This window comes from Mesoplodon bidens, assembly GCF_964165515.1.
Source record: "Mesoplodon bidens genome assembly, chromosome: 16".
Lineage (NCBI taxonomy): Eukaryota > Metazoa > Chordata > Mammalia > Artiodactyla > Ziphiidae > Mesoplodon > Mesoplodon bidens.
This window is the reverse complement of record NC_138173.1, coordinates 50,724,906-50,740,748: the sequence shown is the minus strand read 5'-3', so window position 1 is coordinate 50,740,748 and position 15,843 is coordinate 50,724,906. Positions and strand designations below refer to the sequence as shown.

Here is a 15,843-nt window from a genome sequence, read left to right as displayed (position 1 = left end):
TTGCTTTGAATCCTCATCGCTCTACCATTTATTGGGTGACTACGGGCAAATTATTCATCTTTCTTAGTTGTAACTTTCTCATTTAAACTGAGTATGAAATGAGATAAAGTATGTAATGTCATTCATTCAATGGTTATTCCTCAGTAATTGTATTTCCTTAGTTCTTTATCCTCTACTATTTTTTCTTCTTCCACTCCCCAAATTTTAGTAAGCCTTAAACTTCAATCCCTAACTTTCTACTCTCCTTTCTAAATTCTCTCTTTTCCTTAAGAATTACATGGAAGCCTATGCCTGTATCAGTTTCTGTATGGCCATTTCCCAAATAGTAATCATCATGGGTGCACAAAGGTCTTATAAGGAATCATGATGTTGAATTAACAATGTTATCTGTTTCAGTATCTACTTCTTAATATGTTAATAACTTTTTAAAAATATCCATCTAAAATGAAATCTGGATAGCCTAGGAGTGCAAGTGCTGTAAGAATGTACAGTGATTACTGGAAATCAGAGGAAGGGCCTCCATACATAAACACTGTCAGTTTATAACTCAGCAAAGCATTACCAGTCATCATGAAGGTATTAATCATTGCTTAGTTTTAAATCATCTATTTTTAGTCCCTTATTACCTAGTTTATACCCATAATCAGTCATTGGTTGAAGAAAGATAACACAAGAAAATAATAAAATACACATTAATGAGTACAAACATGATAAATGTGCAAATTTGCCTCAAAATGATCTTCAGACCCATTAGTTCAATCTATCTGATCAAAATTCTTTAAAAGTGTACCAGTATTTGTTGTACCTCAAAAAGCACTGCTAATAAAATAAATGACTGTGATAATTATATCCAATTTGGATTTATTTTAACTGGTAATAAAAACCACTATCATCGGGGCTTCCCTGGTGGCCCAGTGGTTGAGAGTCCACCTGCCGATGCAGGGGACATGGGTTCGTGCCCCAGTCCGGGAAGATCCTACATGCCGTGGAGCGGCTGGGCCCATGGGCCATGGCCGCTGGGCCTGCGCGTCCGGAGCCTGTGCTCCACAGTGGGAGAGGCCACAACAGTGAGAGGCCCACATACCACAAAAAAAAACAAAAAAAACACTATCATCAAATGCTATATTTGTGAAGACATACTCATAGGTAGCAATATTTTCTCTTATGTCATCATGAGAATAAAATAAAATAAAATAATTATGAAAACTTTTTGCTAAATTACTTTGTTACATGCCATAGGAAAATCAGAAAATAATTTTTTAAATTCCTGAGTTGGCAAAATCATATATTATTGTGAAAGAGATCATTCATTCAAAAAGGTTAGGAAATAATTATCTACATCAGTGATTCCCAAAGTATATTCCTCAAAACAGCACTTGTATGGAATTTTTAAATTTTAAGAATAATGCCTTTAATGTTTTAGAAAAAAAATGCATATTTGGTTAAGAAAGTACACTGAAAAGTGCCAGGAAGAAACTAAAAAATCTACTAATATTCCATCATCCCAAAATAATCATTGCCAACTTTTATTGAACATTCTTACGCATATGTACACCTTGCAAAGGAGTACTTCAGAAGGGCAAATATAAATAACTTCAGGAAAAAATGGTGGAATCATGATTATTTTTAAATTTAAAAAATTTTTAGGGCTTCCCTGGTGGCGCAGTGGTTGAGAGTCTGCCTGCCGAGGCAGGAGACACTGGTTTGTGCCCTGGTCTGCGAGGATCCCACATGCCGCAGAGCGGCTGGGCCCGTGAGCCATGGCCGCTGAGCTTGCGCATCCGGAGCCTGTGCTCCACGGCGGAAGAGGCCACAGCGGTGAGAGGCCTGCGTACCACAAAAAAAAAAAAAAAAAAAAAATTTAAATAAATGGAAGGCAATACTGAAATTCATAAAAATTTAATCTTCACAGAAGATATGGTTACGAAGTAAAAGATCTCTCTAAAGGTAAGAAAAAAAATTATAAAAATCTCTGATGTCACTTTTGAAACTATATGTTTTACCTTTAAACCGTCTCCTTACAATGAAAGATTAAACAGATTATCAATTTTTTCCACTCTAACCTAATTTTTGTTATATTTTCTCTTTAGACTATCAAAGCTTACATTTATATTTGTTCATTTTTATTTTGTAACAATAATTCCCAGTTGCCTTAGTTCTAGATTTATTTTTAAAATATAAGTAATAAAGATACTGCATCACAGGTATTTAAGAGTAAATGAGAATTACATAGAAGTCCCTTATAAATTGTAAAGTGCTAGAGAAATATTTGTTCTAATAATTAATACTTCCCCCCATTCTTTCTCTATACTTACTTTTCTAAACTCTCATCTTAGCAAAAGGCCTAGCCACTGTGCCTCTAGAAGGTGGTTTTCTCCTCTCTAATACTGATGCATAAATTGTTACCCCAACCTAGAATGCCAACACTCGATCTAAAACTATCCATCTCTCAGTATCAAGGCCAAGTCTCTCCCCTTCCCTCAAGTTTTTACAGAACCTTCTGAACTGCAGTGACATCTTCATCTGAAGCTGAATGGCACTAACATATTAAGTCACTAGGCAATAAGAATTACTCACATATTATTCTACTGGACAGTTATTTCCTGTGTACACTAATAGAATTTTCATTCTTATTCACTGTCTTTCAAACTAAATTGTAAGCATCTTGAGGGCAATATCTAAATATTAGATTTTTGTCACCATATTCACTTCCGTTTTACACATAATGGTACCACCAGTGTATCCATTTCATAAGCTTCCAGAGAACAGGGAATATAACTGTGCAACATAGTTGGGGTAAACACAAAGTTAAAAGTTAACTTAGTAGATATTTAACTAAACTATGCCTCAGAGACTGCCAGTTTTTAAAAAATAAAATGAATTACATACATTAAAATGAACACAATCCACAAATCTAGAAATTATAATGAATATAATTTCATATGTCAACATTAAGGAGTTAATTCTCGGTTGTGTATATTAAGAATCAGTGCTAAGAAGGTGTTTCTAGGTTCTTAATATTAAAAAGGTACTTCTTGGGATAGCTGAAGATAACCTTTATGAACATCAAATATTACAGGTTAATGTGGTAGATGTATATGGGTTGGGAATATTGGCTTGAGATAAATGTACACTGACTCTAAAATATACTAGTTGTTTTTAAAAAGAAATCCTAGATATTAATAAGTTCACTTTTATTTTCTGTTCTGTTTCTCTCATAAAAGTTGAGGAAAATGTTTTTTAATTAGTTCATTTAGATTTTCACTTATCTTAAGTAAATGAAAGCTTACAAAATGATATTGATGATAATGACAATTTTTCTTTGACCAGGAAAAAATATGCATCATTCTAATAGCTAATTTCCCATATTAAAATTCTGCTTGAAAAGTGCATGTCAACTGACAAGACATAATATTTTAGTTTTTAACTTTTTGGTTTTAATATTATTATATAAGTTTATTACAATGCAAATATAGTCAATTATAGGTAGAGTAACTATGGCACACAACTGCAGTTACGTTTGGTGTTCTTGGAATATATGGGTCCAAGTAACAAGAAGCTACTACTTCATTGCCATGAAGTCAGGTTTAATTTACTTTCTTTTTCCCTCCTTCTTCAACTGGCTGAAATACAAGTTCCACTGCAAATGCAACAACCAGCAAACACAGATGCCATCATAAATACATAATGCTGCCAAGTAGGAAACCCTACATTGACGAATAACAGAACTCCCTATAGCAACTGGAAGATATTCTGGGCAGCATATTTAAAGTCTTGAAGCTATATTATAAATAAAATGCATGTGTCCCTTGTAACTAAAAAATAAGTTAGTTTTTTTTTTTAAACACTGACATTTACTATTACTCAATGGGTAATTTTTCTGTCTGGTTTATATTTTTAGTGGGTTGAGGAATTTTATAAATCTTTCATTCTGAACTTCTATAATACATAACTGCTATCAAGGAGGCTTTGCTATGCCTTAAATAAAATTTGCCATACTAAATTAAAAAAAAAAAAAAACCATGAAGAGTTTTCAAACTTTGCTAATTAAATTCATAGTCTGATAACCTAGTTTGACTGTTAAAGTTTAGCAACTGAATGACTCCTCACTGACTTCAGTTAGCTTGGAGACAAAATATGATATCAACAAATATTTATAAGCATCCCTGTGGCAAAAGTATGTGTTAGATAATGTAAGGAAATGAAACTGAAGACAAGACCTCTACTCTGCAGGAATGTTTCCTCTGGATAAGTACAGAAATCACCTATACAAGGACACAAATAAATCAAAGCGATATTTCATTAGAAAATCTGATCCCTTGTGGGATGTTACAAGAAGCATCATTTGCCCACAACTGTTTCAAATTCTGAACTCCCAAAGCAAAAATTCCAAGCATTACCTATCAACAGACACAAAAACTAGAAAAGAAAATGATCTTTTAAAGCAGAGATAAGATAGAGTCTCAGAGATAAGACAGACCTCTCCAAATAGCTTTGGTTTCAAATCCAAAATATTTTGTACTCAATGTCATAAAATCTTCCCCCATCACATTCACTATGAAATGTCAATTCTGAGGAGTGACATCACCAAGATGGCAAAGTAGGAGACCTCAGACTCCATCTCCCCACAAGGATCAACAATTAGACCGCTATCCATGAACAAAGCCAGCTCTGGGAGAACTCAGGAGTCCACTTAAGAAACTTTAGCAACACAGTGGAACAAAAACCCTGAGAATAAACACACAAAAAGGATAGGAAGAACAGCTTCATTTTGTCTCCCTCATCTCCCTAGGCCAGGAAGGAACTCCCCAGCTAGAAACAGAGTTCCCCTCACTGGGAAAGAGAAAGCAGCATGAGTCATCAGCTTCCCCAGCCTTTCAGTTCACTGTAAGAAGAATCCACTTCAGTTTCAGCCCACCAAGAGACTGGCGAGGCTGAGACATATAGATACAGCTAGGAATAAGGAAGAAGGGCAAGGGCTACCAGTATCAGCCACACAGTGGAAGTGACTGTGATCCCCAGCAAACTCCTCTACAGAAAACCCGAGCAGATTTTGCTACTGAAGAAACCAGCACAACCACAACATAACCTCTACAGATTTATCTGGCTTGTGCCCCACAGGTTTTCATGTTTACAGATGCCAAATGCCTGAGTATCTCTCCTCACTCCCCGCTTCCCTCCCTATCAGAGCCTGGGATCTGCACTGGCATCCCAGCTCTGTGGCTGCATGAGTACAAAACACAGCCTTAGACGCCCATGGCTGACCCCCAGTGCCATGTGCATGCTTGGGGCTAGCTCCTCCAGCTGTGCACTTGTACACCTCCAGTTTGATTCCTGTCACCAACCTTCGCTACATTGAATGCACCCATGGCAAGACCCTGCAGTCACAGGAGTATATGCTGACAGCCAGGGCCCCACAACTGCCAGTATGCCCAGTTGACCTTGGCACGTGCTGCTTGCCCTGGCCGCTATCACTATGTGTGTACCTGCAACCAGCCCCTATCGTTACACAGGAACCTGCAGCTGGCCCCCAGATCCACATACCCCTGACTCCAGCCACCAGCACTGGCTTGGTCCCTAGCCACTGGACCTGGAAGCATGGCTGAAGAACCAATAACCCTTGCAGCCACTGAAGATCCCCCACAGTGCTCACCAAGGACCACATAATTTCTGATATTATGTACTCCAGTTGGCCAAGCCATTGAAACGGTACGCCCCTCCACAGGACCCAGAGCCACCACATGCACGCACACTTGGTGCCCTGAACCATTAGACCCAGGGTCACATAATGCGCCAGCATGCCCCACCACACAAGTGAAGGTCTTTTCTTACTGAAGTCAGTCCATAAAGTCTGGCAGAGGTAACTGCTTCTTCAAAAGTGCAGACACCTATGCAAGACTACTGGCATCATAAAGAATCAGGTAAATATGATACCACCAGAGGAACACAGAAAATTTTCAGTAAATGATGCCAAAGAAATGGAGATCCAGGAATTGCCCAATAAAGAATTCAAAATAATTGTTATAAAGATTCTCAGAGAGTTGTAAGAGAACACAAATAAACAATTATTGAAGTTAGGAAAACAATATAAGAACAAAATAAGAAGTTCAACGAACAGAAAACACGAAAAAGAGCCAAAGAAAAATTTTGGAACTGGAGAACACAATGACTGCACTGAAAAAGTCAATAAGAGCTTTAAGAGCAGATGGCACAAACAAGGCAGAAGAAAGAAATAGTGAATCCAAACACAGATCATTTGAAATTATCCAGTGAGAAGCAAAAATTTAAAAAAAGAGAGACTGAAAAGGAATGAAGAAAACCTACAGGACTAATGGTAAAAGATTAAGAGAAACAACCTAGGCATAATTGAAGTCCCAGAGGGAGAAAAGAGGGAGAAAGGGGTAGAAAGCTTATTTAAAGAAATAATGTCTGAGAATTTCCTAAACCTGGGGACAGATTTGGACATCCAAATTCATTAGGTTAACAGGTCACCCCAAAATTTCAATCCAAAACAACCTTCTCCAAGACACACTATAATAAAACTGTCTAAAATCAAAGAGGGAATTGCAAAAGCAGCCAGAAGGAAAAAATATTTTTCTCTCATAAAAGGGAACCCCCATAAGGTTATCAGTGGACTTCTCAAACCTTGCGGGGTGGGAGAGAGTGAGATGATATATTCAAAGTGCTGAAAGAAAAAAAACTGCCAACCACAAATACTTTACCTGGCAAAGCTGTCCATCAGAAATGAAGGTGAGATAAACAATTTCCTAACAAACAACAGCTGAGGGAGTTGATCACCACTAGACGTGCCTTATAAGAAATGCTGAAAGGAGTTCTTCAACCTGAAATGAAAGCATGCTAATTAGTAACATGAAAACATATGAAAATACACAACATACTGGTGACGTTTAATATATAGTCAGATTCAAAATACTCTAATACTATGATATGGTTGTGTGCTAACCACTTAACTCTACAATAAAGGTTAAAGGAAAAAGTAGTAAATATAGCTACAGTTACTATAATTTGTTAATAGATACACAATATAAAAAGATATAAATTGTGACATCAAAAACATAAAATGTGGGGAGAGGAGTAAAAGGGTAGAGTTCTGTATACAATCAAACTTAAGTTGTTATCAGCTTAAAATAGACTGCTATATCCATTAAGATGCTCTATGGATAAATGCAAAACAAAAAATTATACTAGATACACACAACATAAAAAGAAAGGAATCAAAGTATACCACTATGGAAAATAATCAACTTACAAAGGAAGACAGTTAGAAAGGAAGAAATGAACAAAAAAACTACAAAAGAGCCAGAAAATAATTAAAAAGATGACAGTAGTAAGTCCCTACTATCAATAATTTCTTTAAATGTAAATGGATTAAATCTCCAATCAAAAGGCATAGAGTGACTAAATGAATTTTTAAAAACCCAGACCCAACTATATGATACCTAAAGGAGACACATTTCAACTTCAAGGACACACAGTCTCAAAGAGAAGGAATGAAAAAATATATATCATGTAATGAAACCCAAGAGAGAGCAGGGTAGCTATATTTATATCAGACAAAATAGACTTTAAGTCAAAAACTGTAACAGGAAACTAAGGTCATTATATAATGATAAAGGGGTCAATTCATCAAGAGGCTATAACAATTATAAATATATATGAACTCAACACAGAGTACCTAAATATATTAAGCAAATGTTAACATATGTGAAAGAAATAATAGCCAGCAATACAATAATAGGAGAAGACTTCAATACCTCACTTTCAACAATGGATATATCATGGAGACAGAATATCTATAAGGAAATGTGGAACTTAAACTGTACTCTAAACCAAAAGAACCTAAAAACATATATGGAACATTCCATTCAACAGCAGCAAAATATACATTCTCAAGTGCATGTGGAACATTTTTCAGAGTAGATCATACGTTAGGTCACAAGTTTCAGCAAATTTAAAACATTGAAACCACACTGAGTATCTTTTTTGATCACAATGATATAAAACTAGAAATCAATAACATAAGGAAAGCTGGAAATTTTACAAACACATGGAAATTAAACAATACACTCCTGAAAAACTAATGAGTCAAAGATGAAATCAAAGATAAATTAGAAAATGTATCAAAACATATGATATTGGAAACACCACATGCCAAAATGTATAGGATGCAGTAAAAGCTATGCAAAAGAAAAGTTCATAGCAATAAATGCTTACATTACAAAAAGAAAGATTTTAAATAAATATCCTAACTTTACACCTCAAGGGACTAGAAAAAGAAAAATAATTCAGCCCAAAGTTAGCAGAAGTAAGCAGATAATAAAGATCTGTGCAGAAAACAATGAAATAGAGAATAGGGAAACAATAGAAAAAAAATCAGTGAAACTAAGAGTTGGCTTTATAAAAAGATAAAATTCACAAACTTTTAGCTAGGTTTTCCAAGAAAAAAGAAGAGTGGACTTAAATAAATAAAATTATAAATGAAAGCGGAGACATTTCTACTGATACCAAAGAAATACAAAGGGTCCTAAGAAACTACTATGAACAATCATACACCAACAATTGGACAACCTAAAAGAAATGGACAAATTCCTAGAAACATATAACCTACCAAAACTAAATTGGGAAGAAACAGAAAATCTGAACAGACCAAATACTACTCAGGAGATTGAACCAGTAATCAAAAATCTCCTAACGAAGAAAAGCCCAGGAACTAATGGCTTTACTGGTGAAATTCTACCAAACATTTAAAGAATAATTAATGCCAACTTTTCTCAAATTCTTCCCAAAAACGGAAGAAGAGAAAACACTCCCAAACTTATTTTAGAAGGCCAGCATTATCCTGATACCAAGTCAGATAAGAACAAATAAATTCAGTAAAATCTGAATATAAAAATCAGTTGTTTCTATACACTAACAATGAACTATCTTAATAAGAAATAAAGATAACAATCCCATTTACAATGGCATCAAAAATAATAAAATACTTAGGAATAAATTTAACCAAGAAAGTGAAAGATCTGTACACTGAAAATTATAAGACATTTATGAAAAAAATTAACGATACAAAAAAATGGGAGATATTCCTTGTTTATGGATCAGAAGAGTTAATATTGTTAAAATGTCTATATTACCCAAAGTCATCTATAGATTCAGTGTAATCCCTATGAAAATTCCAATGAAAATTTTTACAGAAACAAAAAACAATCCTAAAATTCCTATCGAACCATAAAAGACCCTGATTAATCAATCTTGAGAAAGAACAAAGCTGGAAGCATAACACGTCCTGATTCCAAACTATATCACAAAGCTGTAGTAATGAAAACAGTATGGCACTGGCATAAAAACAGACCCATAGACCAATAAATCAGAATAGAGAGCTCTCAGAAATAAATCCATGCACAAAAGCTCAACAAATATTTGACGAGGAACCAAGAATACTCAATGGGGAAAGAACAGTTTCTTCAATAAATGATGCGGGGGAAACTGGATATCCACATTCAAAGAATGAAACTGGACGCCTATCTTACACTTCTCACAAAAATTACCTTGAAATGGACTAAGGCCTTAAACACAGAAAATACCTAGAAGAAAACAGTGAAAAAGCTCCTTGGCATCAGTCTTGGCAATAATTTTTTGGATATGACACCAAAAACACAAGCAACTAAAGCAAAAATCAACAAGACTATATTAAACTAAAAAACTTCTGCACAGCAAAAGAAACAATCAACAAAATGAAAAGGCAACCTAAGAAATATAAGGAACTCACACACCTCAATAGCAAAAAAAAAGAAAGGAAATCCAATTTAAAAATGGGCAAAAACTCTTTTTCCAAAGAAGACATACATACAGTGGCCACCAAGTATAAGAATGCTTAATATCAATAGTCAACAGGGAAATGCAAATCAAAACCACAATAAGATACCACCTCACACCTATTAGAATGGCTATCATTAAAAATACCAGAGATAACACATGCTGGAGAGGATGTGGAGAAATAGGAACCCTGGTACACTACTGGTGGGAAATGTAAATTGAAACAGTAAATGGAAAACAGTGTGGAGATTCCTTTAAAAAATTAAAAACAGAACTACCATATGACCCAGCAATCCCACTTATGAATATATATCTAAAGGAAATGAAATTACTACCTTGAAAAGATATTTGCACTCCCATGTTCAGTGCAGCATTATTCATAATAGCCAGGACATGGAAACAATCCAAGTGTCCATCAATGGATGAATAAAGAAAATGTGATATATATATATATATATATATATATATATATATATATATATATATATATGCAATGGAATTTAATTCAGCCATAAAAAAGAAGGAAATCCTGCCATTTGTGACGATGGATGGCTTTTGAGGGCATTAAGCTAAGTGAAATAAGTCAGAGAAAGACAAATACCATATGATCTCACTATATGTAGAATCTAAAAACGTCAACCTCATAGAAACAGAGAATAGATTGATGTTTACCAGAGGCTGGAGATCAGAAGAAACGGTGAGATGCTGGAGAAAGGGCACAAACTTTTAATTCTAAAATGAATAATTTCTGGAGATCTAATGTATAGTATGATTTATAGTTAACAATACCATATTGCATGCTTGAAGGTTGCTGTGAGAGTAAGTCTTAAGTGTTCTCACTGTAACAACAAAATAGTAATTATATGAGGTTAAGGATGTGTTACTTAACCTTATTGTGGTAAATAATTTGCAATATATACGTGTATCTGATCATTACTTTGTACACCTTAAACTTACAGAATGTTATATGTCAGTTATATTTCAATAAAGTTGGGGAAACAAAGAAAAAAAGTCAATGATTTTTAACATTGTCTAGTATACTGTGTGTGTACTATGTATATATCCAAAACTCATTATTTATATTATCTCTCAAATATTTCCATAGTTATTTTAGTTGGTAATAGCATGTTAAGATTACCTAATGTCATTGAATCAGGTTTCAAAAATTATAACTCCTGAACTTGATTTGTTAACCATCTCGAGAGGGATGTGTAAATTGCTTAATCTGAAACTATTGAAAAACAGTCTATTTTATATACAGTAATATTAAGAAAGTCACATGAAAACAGAAAATATATGAAAAATTCCACATTATAATATTTAGCTTGATTTTGATTAAAATGTGCCTACTTTTTGTAGTTTAGAGTAATAAAACCAGCCCAGCAGTTTTTATACTTTTAAAATTATAAAATTTACTCTAGGTGGCGTACTTCTATAAGCTTGTAGAAGGAAAAGAATACAATTGAAAATCATTTTTTGTTACTTCTAATCAATGTTAATTCAAAAACTAGTCTAATGATATTTGAGATTTGTTAATAGAAAATTAAGTTTAAAGTTGCTAAGCTAAATTGGGATGTAATTAACAGAAAATACTGTATTATGATTCTCTTTAGACTAGTAAATATTGTCTTGTGGGAAAAACTTTAGAGAAATCACATGAGAGAAAGACGAAATATTTAGCAGTAACCCCCACCCCATGGAAAAAAAATATTGTATTTAACTATTTTTACATCTTTAAAACTTGGTTTTTAGAACTCCCTCCCATTCTAATATTAAGATTGCATTTGTGCAAGCATCAGCGTTCTGATTCTTGGGCGCCATTTGTGATGCAACAATTTGTGATGCAAACATTTGCACCATATCTATTTCCCAAAAGCCATTAGTTTTTTAAAATCAGCATATATATTATGTTACTTGAAGCTCTTTTTAGCAAGACAGTTTTCTTCAATTGTTTTTATCTGGAACCACATAACTTTGATTCCCTTCACAAGATCTGTAGTCATATTTATTTCCATATTTTTAAAAGTCAGACTAGGGGGGACATTGGGGAATTATCAACCAGTGGAGCTGTGTTGTCTCCAGTTCTCTCTGTCATACTGAGCATGACACATAGACCACTATAGTGAAACTGGATCCAAAATCAGCTGTCATTTGAGGCCAACTCTTGAAACCACTCTACAGTTACCACTCTGGAGAGCTTCAAATTGATTTTAAATTGATGTGATATTTTGGTACACATTGTTACCTAGAGTTTTTAAAGAACATGCTTTTTGATAAACTTCAACTTTTGGGGTCATTCATCTGATACAATCACATTTTCACATAATTCATATCCATGTTTTCATGTAATATTTAAGTTGCCTAAAAAGGAACTGAATTTGCAATTAGGGATTCTTTAGTAGTGTATCTCTCAAGTTTGTTAGGCATAAACTCAGGTTTCCTCGAAGTTACTGTCCATTCACTGTTTGGAAATGTTCATGATTACTTGGACATCTGCAAGTACAGACGTCCTTATTAGTGACTTATTTGCCAAATTAATGTCTCTAAGTTTGTTTTGTTGGCATCAGTTTGTTGAGACAGAGGAATTTTTCCAGGACTTAGACTTGAAAATGAATTGTGCATCTTATAATGTTTGTGTTTTTATATTAAATAGTAGAGATGCAATTGACCTTATTGGAATTCAGTCATTTGTGGATTAAATGGTCTGTTGCAATGTTTCTAATTTAACTTTGGGCATCAAGATCTAATTATTAATTATATTTTAAGCTGAGAAACAATAAGTATAGAAGACTTGATTTATTCTTGCTTTCTACTATGCTACTGTAATGCAAAGTTCATACCTTCTATACCTCATTATGATTGTTACAACTGGGTGCAAAAATAAATACAAATATATAAATGGAGATGAGTATATGAACATCTGTGTGTGTGTGTGTGTGTGTGTGTGTGTGTGTGTGTGTGTGTGTGTGTGTAGCTTTCCTGCTAAAAACTGGAATGACAATAGTGGGCAAAAACAGATATGGTCTCTGACCTCATGTAATTAAAGACTCTACGGCGGGGGTGGGGGTGGGGGGGATCACCTGAAAATGATTAAAATGATAAGTGCTTCAAATGAAAGGTATGTGATAATATAAAAGTATATGAAAAACCGTTTTCCAGAGAAGCTGAACATTTGACATTTCCAAGTTGTTTTGCATAATCATCAGCACAGTTATGTTTTATTTTAGCCATTCTAATAGGTTTTCAGTGGTATCTCATTATAGCTGCAATTTGCACTTCCCTAATAATAGCTAATTACGTTGAACATCTTTTCACGTGCCACCACTACAGCCTCTTTGTTGAAATGTCTGTTCAAGTCTTCTGCCTATTTTCTAGTTGGATTGCTTTCTATTAAATTTTGAAAGTTCTTTATATATTCTGGACACAAGTCCTTTGTTGAATATGTTTGCAAGTATTTTCTGTCCATGGCTTGTCTTTCCACTTCTTTAACAGGGTCTTTCTCAGAACAAATTTTTGTTATTTTTTACAGAGTTCAATTTATTCATATTTTTAAATAAGGATTACATCTTGTCACCTGAAGAATTCTGGCCTAACCCTAGGTCAAAGGGGTTTCTTCATGTTTTTTTCCTAAAAATTTTAGTTTTACACAATGCATTAAGATCCATGACCATTCTGAATATTTTTTTAAGGTGTGAGGTCTAGGTTTAGGGTTTTTTTTGCTATAAATTCCCAACTGTTCCAACACCATTTGTTGAATATTCAATCGTCCCAGCACAATTCCTCCACTGAATAAATTAGTTTGCCAAACTGGTGTGAGTCTATTCTGGACTCTATATTCTGTTCCATGTTCTATGTGTCTATCACTCTGGCAAAACCACACAATCAGTAACAATACCATACTTTCCTGACTGCTGGTAGTAGCTACATAGTAAGTCTTGATATCTTGCAGTCTAATTCCTTCAACTTTAACTTCATTTTCAAAATTGTGTATGCTATTCTTGTTCCTCTACCTTTTCACATAAATTTTAGAAAGTCTATCTACAAAGAATCCTTCAGTATAGAAATTGTATTAAATCCACAGATCATTTGGGGTATAACTGATGTCTTTACTATGTTGCCTCCCAATCCATGAATATGGTATGTCTCTCCATTTATTTAGCTCTTCTTTCATTAGCATTTGTAGTTTTCAGCAAACACATCCCACAGATTTTCTTAAATTTATACTTAATATTGTATTTTTTAGCAACTTGTAAATGAAAATGTCTTCATTGCAAGCATATAAAACTTTTGTTGACCTTGTATTATTCTGTGATCTTGCTAAACTCACTTATTTCAAGATGTTCTTGGAGATTTCCTGGGATTTTACATGTTGACCATCAGGTTATCTGTAAATAGAGACAGTTTTACTTCTTCCTTTCCAATCTGTATGTTTTTTATTCCTTTATCTTACTGCACCAGCTAAGTCATCAAGTACTATAATAAACAGATGTGGTAAGTGCATATCCTTGTCTTCTTCCCAATCTGAATGTATTTAGTCTTTCATCAAGTACCATGCTAGGTGCAAGTTTTGTAGATGCTTTTTATCAAATTGTGGTAGTTTCCTTCTATTGCTGAGTTGTTTTTTTCATCATAAATGGGTACTGAATTTTTTCAAATGCTTTTTTCATATCAGTTGACATGATCATGTACTTTTTCTTATTTTCTTCTTAATATGATAAATTACATTGACCAATTTTCAAATATTAAAGCAAGAGTCTTGCATATCTGGAATAAATCCCACTTCGTTGTGTAAACAACTCAAATGTCTTTCCATGGTGAATGCATTACCAGGCTGTGATACCTCTATACAATGGATTATTTAGCAATACAAAGGAACAAATTATTGACACATACAACACTAATAGGGCTAAAGGGCAACATGTTGAGTTAAAGTCAGTCTCAAAAGGTTACAAATTGTATGACTCCACTGATATAACATTTTTACAGTGAGAAAATTATAGCAATAGAGAAACAAATCAGTGGACAGCAGGCATTAGAGTTAGATGAGGATGTAACATGTAACCTATTAAGCAGCAGCAAGAAGAAGTTCCTTTGTGATATACATTCTATATCCTGATTGTGGTGATGGTAAAATGAATCTACATATGTAACCCTTCATAAACAGAAAAGAAAAAAAAGGCATGTAAAAATTGTGAAATCTGAATACAGTCTGTACCTGAGTTAATAGTATTGCTGAAATGTCAATTTCCTGGTTTAACAATGTACTAAGGTTACATAAGATAATAGAGAGAAGCTTACCAGTACATGGGAGTACAGTACAGCATTGCTTTTGCAACTTCTTGTGAGTCTTAAAATATTTTAAAATAAGACACTGTCTTTAAAATACAGTAGGAAAAAAAAAGAGGGGTGTGACCTCTGAAAAATGAGTCAAGGAAGGCTTTGTTTTATGGAGAGGGAACAACAAGTACCAAGTTTGTAGAAGGAAGCATAACAAGGCCATTGAACTTAAGTGTAGCTAAATTCAGAAACAAAGGGGAAGAGTAGAGGACGACAGTTTAAAATTAAGAAAATATGAATCTTCCTTCCTGGTTCTGACAGCATACAGAACCTCAAAGGTCATGTTTAAGGCAACAAATGGGAAACAACTGAAGAGTTTTAAAGAGGGGGAGGGTAAAAAGGCATTATTAGTGATGTTTTATCACATTCTAATTGTAGTGAAGATGCTCTCTAGCCACTGTTGTAGTCTAGGAGTCATGTAATGGTAGCTTGGTCTAGGGTGGTGGTGGCAATAGAAATGGAGAAGAGTGGATAGATTTGAGGTGTATCATAGAGCATAAAATTAATGGAACATGGTCATGACTTGAAAGACTGAACAGGACTTCCCTGGTGGCGCAGTGGTTGAGAGTCTGCCTGCCAATGCAGGGGACACGGATTCGTGCCCCTGTCCGGGAAGATCCCACATGCCGTGGAGCGGCTGGGCCCGTGAGCCATGGCTGCTGAGCCTGCACG

The 15,843-nt window shown here is 34.5% G+C and overlaps 1 protein-coding gene across 1 annotated transcript in view; it reads right to left on the bottom strand.

Annotated features, from left to right (window-relative positions):
• Window positions 1–6,722: 6,722 nt before the first annotated feature.
• EMC2 (ER membrane protein complex subunit 2) overlaps window positions 6,723–15,843 on the bottom strand; it is a 57,990-nt gene continuing 48,869 nt past the window's right edge. The window contains exon 12 of the mRNA XM_081258900.1: window positions 6,723–6,842. The gene's annotated coding sequence lies outside the window, so the exon portion shown is untranslated. The remainder of the gene's footprint in view (window positions 6,843–15,843) is intronic.